The following is a 2,735-nucleotide window of genomic DNA, read 5'->3' as shown; positions in this document are numbered from 1 at the left end:
AGGATGTCGGCATTTCATACCAGTTGAGTGGGCGTGTTGATGACGCTTCGGTCTACGTTTGTATGTCATTGAGTGGCACCCGCACCCTAATCGATAATCAGCCTATTGCCTTTTGTTCGCTGAATGGTATGAATAAAAAAAAATGAATGAATAAAAAATATTTTTATTATTATGTTACACCTTTCCTGCTGTCGGCTCCCAGACCATAGTCGAGGAGCACAAAAGCGACGTTCCGCTCCATCAATTCTGTCGGGAGTCACTTTGACCGGCAGTGGGTCTGCTTATAGGTTTGAATATGGTCGGAATGAAGCGGCCACCGATTATTGACAGGCTGGGTACTTTATTCTTAGTTTCACTAACTTTACAGTAGGGCCTACACGTTTGCACAGACACAACCGGACTCATTCATTACTTCACCAAACTCACACACGCAATGCCATTCTCGCACACACACATGCGCTACTCTCGTAACAATTATTATTGACAACAGTTTGAACATTATAGGGTCCCGTCCTTCCACTCCCTGTTTTCTCAGTTAAACACAGAAATCAACTACATTTGTCCCAGTGTTTGTTAGATGTGAAGTGAAACCAAAAAAGACGCACTCTTCCTCCGGTAACGCATTTGTTCACGACGCCTTTCTTGTTCGTCGTTTCTTCTATTTGTCTGTAACTCATGCTTCAGTCTTTCATCGATCGATGCAGATGTTGTGGATGCAACGGAATATATGCATCGCTGCAGCAACATTTTTTGTTGTGAGCCCTGTATGTTTCTAGCTTGCGTACTCAGTACCAAACACGTTTGTTTCCATGGTTGTTCGCCCCAGATACAGGCTAAATCCCCGAATCCAGGTTCTTGTTGTTTATTTATATCACTAGATCGCCATTCGAATGCCTCCTTTCTAAGAGTGTAGCCTATATCATGTGATATGTCTGGCTGGCAATATAATGCAGTACCCTGCGCGAGAGCTGCTAGTTAGCACATATTCGTCGAGAACATAATGGATCATACATTTTAGGAGACGTTAACTGTACCATTAACTGTACTCCTACATCTCTGACATCCAGACGGCCATCATCTCCAGGAGGAAGAAGTGGAACAGGCCTTCCTCGCAAGATTGTTATAAGGCTTGATGACCCAAGACGGCTCAGCCTGCTTGCCCCGGTACATCCACCACCCACATCCAAACAAGTGTCACGAGGAAACCTTAATCCAGAGAACCCTCAAGCAGATGCTACACAATAGCCGTAAGGCAAAAAACAAACCATGAAGCACTGTCACTGTCGCATTTTTTTCAATATCCAAAATAAATATTTTTCTAACCAAAAAGTGTGTAATATTGAACAACTGAATGAAAGGTGGTGCAAACATATAAAAAAGGGAAACATTTTAAAACTATATACAATAATGTTTATTTACAATGTTTAATAACAAACATCTACATGACCAGGTGGACATGTAGATGCACCCTGAAGCCCATGTAATGGGCCCTGGGGTCAGGAAATGTGTCCCTAATCTTCCAGACACAGCAGCTGGCTATGATAACTCTCCTTCCCACACTCAGGCAGCCATGCTGCTACAACACAAATTGTCTATATGAGTGCCTGAATTGTCTCTGCTCCACTCCTGGCTCTTGGCTCTCATCAAGAGCAAAGATATTGTTCCAGGCCAACCGCAACATCCCCTAGTCCAAGACGTAATACTGCATGTACGCCATGGTGCTTATGCAGCCCTGCGGGGACTGGCGACCGCATACCCTCTCTATGTCGGAATCCATCTCCCTGCAATTCCAACAAGTGCACCAGTGAGGGAGAGCTCCATCTGGTTCAGGGTTCAGGGTTACGGGGTTCCTCCAGGAAAGACTGTACATCAAACATCATCCCAGGGGACCTGTTCAGGATTTTTCCCAATAACTTGTCCTTCTGGCCAGGCTCCAGACACAGAGTGAAGTTTTACCTTGAAAAACAATTCAAAACGTTTTTTTCTACTCATTGTGCATATCTTATTGGGTTGTAAACAATTGTACAACAGTAAACATTGGTTGTAAACAAACCTTTGTCTCAGATGTGCGCCACTTCTGGAGCTCCAGCCTTTTCTGACAGTCGAGGTCCTTGGAGCCCTTCCCCCCTCTTTGAGTTCTCCCCCTGGAGTTCTGGGCTTTCAAGGTCTAGTGCCTATAGCCTGAGGTGCGAACTCGGACAACGTGGTCGAAGTTGATTCCTGCAATATCATACAATGACCTGATGTAAATATGACGTTTTAAGCCTACCTTTTTTGAATTAATAAATTACAACTTAGATTACTACAAGTACTTGAGCAGATACCTAAATGTACGATTGCTGCGCAAATTCATGCTATTGTTATGTATTATGTTGGCCAACACTCTTACACTGATCGTTACACAACCAAAGACAATTCTCCCCGTCAACTATATAAAAAGGATGGGTTTATGTTTATTGTAACAACACTAAAATACACTATTTCAAAATGTATAACCTTGTCTACTCTTTATGAACACCTACCTCGGACATGGCCCCGCCGGCTTCTTTGAAAACAAATGCACATGGCTAGCGTAGAAGTGGGTGGGGGAGGCTCGTCAACAAGTTGTTACGACAGTGTTGTAAAATATCTACTCCAAAGCTGTAGGGGGAATTCTGTAGAGAAAAATAAGTTTGCAAACCGAGAAAACAGCGAAGGAATTGCTGATCCTGCATAGTGGGCCTTTGACCACTTGA

At 43.5% G+C, this 2,735-nt stretch overlaps 1 pseudogene across 1 annotated transcript; it reads right to left on the bottom strand.

The window, feature by feature from the left end:
• Window positions 1-1,438: 1,438 nt before the first annotated feature.
• LOC311345246 (P2X purinoceptor 7-like) lies at window positions 1,439-2,531 on the bottom strand (annotated as a pseudogene). The gene is made up of 3 exons: window positions 2,523-2,531; window positions 2,054-2,152; window positions 1,439-1,949 (listed from the first exon to the last, which is right to left on the bottom strand). The product of its transcript is annotated as a P2X purinoceptor 7-like (transcript).
• Window positions 2,532-2,735: the final 204 nt, after the last annotated feature.

The sequence above is a fragment of the Micromesistius poutassou genome, assembly GCF_964030765.1.
Source record: "Micromesistius poutassou genome assembly, chromosome: 6".
In the NCBI taxonomy this organism is placed as follows: Eukaryota; Metazoa; Chordata; class Actinopteri; order Gadiformes; family Gadidae; genus Micromesistius; species Micromesistius poutassou.
This window is presented reverse-complemented; position numbering and strand designations above follow the sequence as displayed.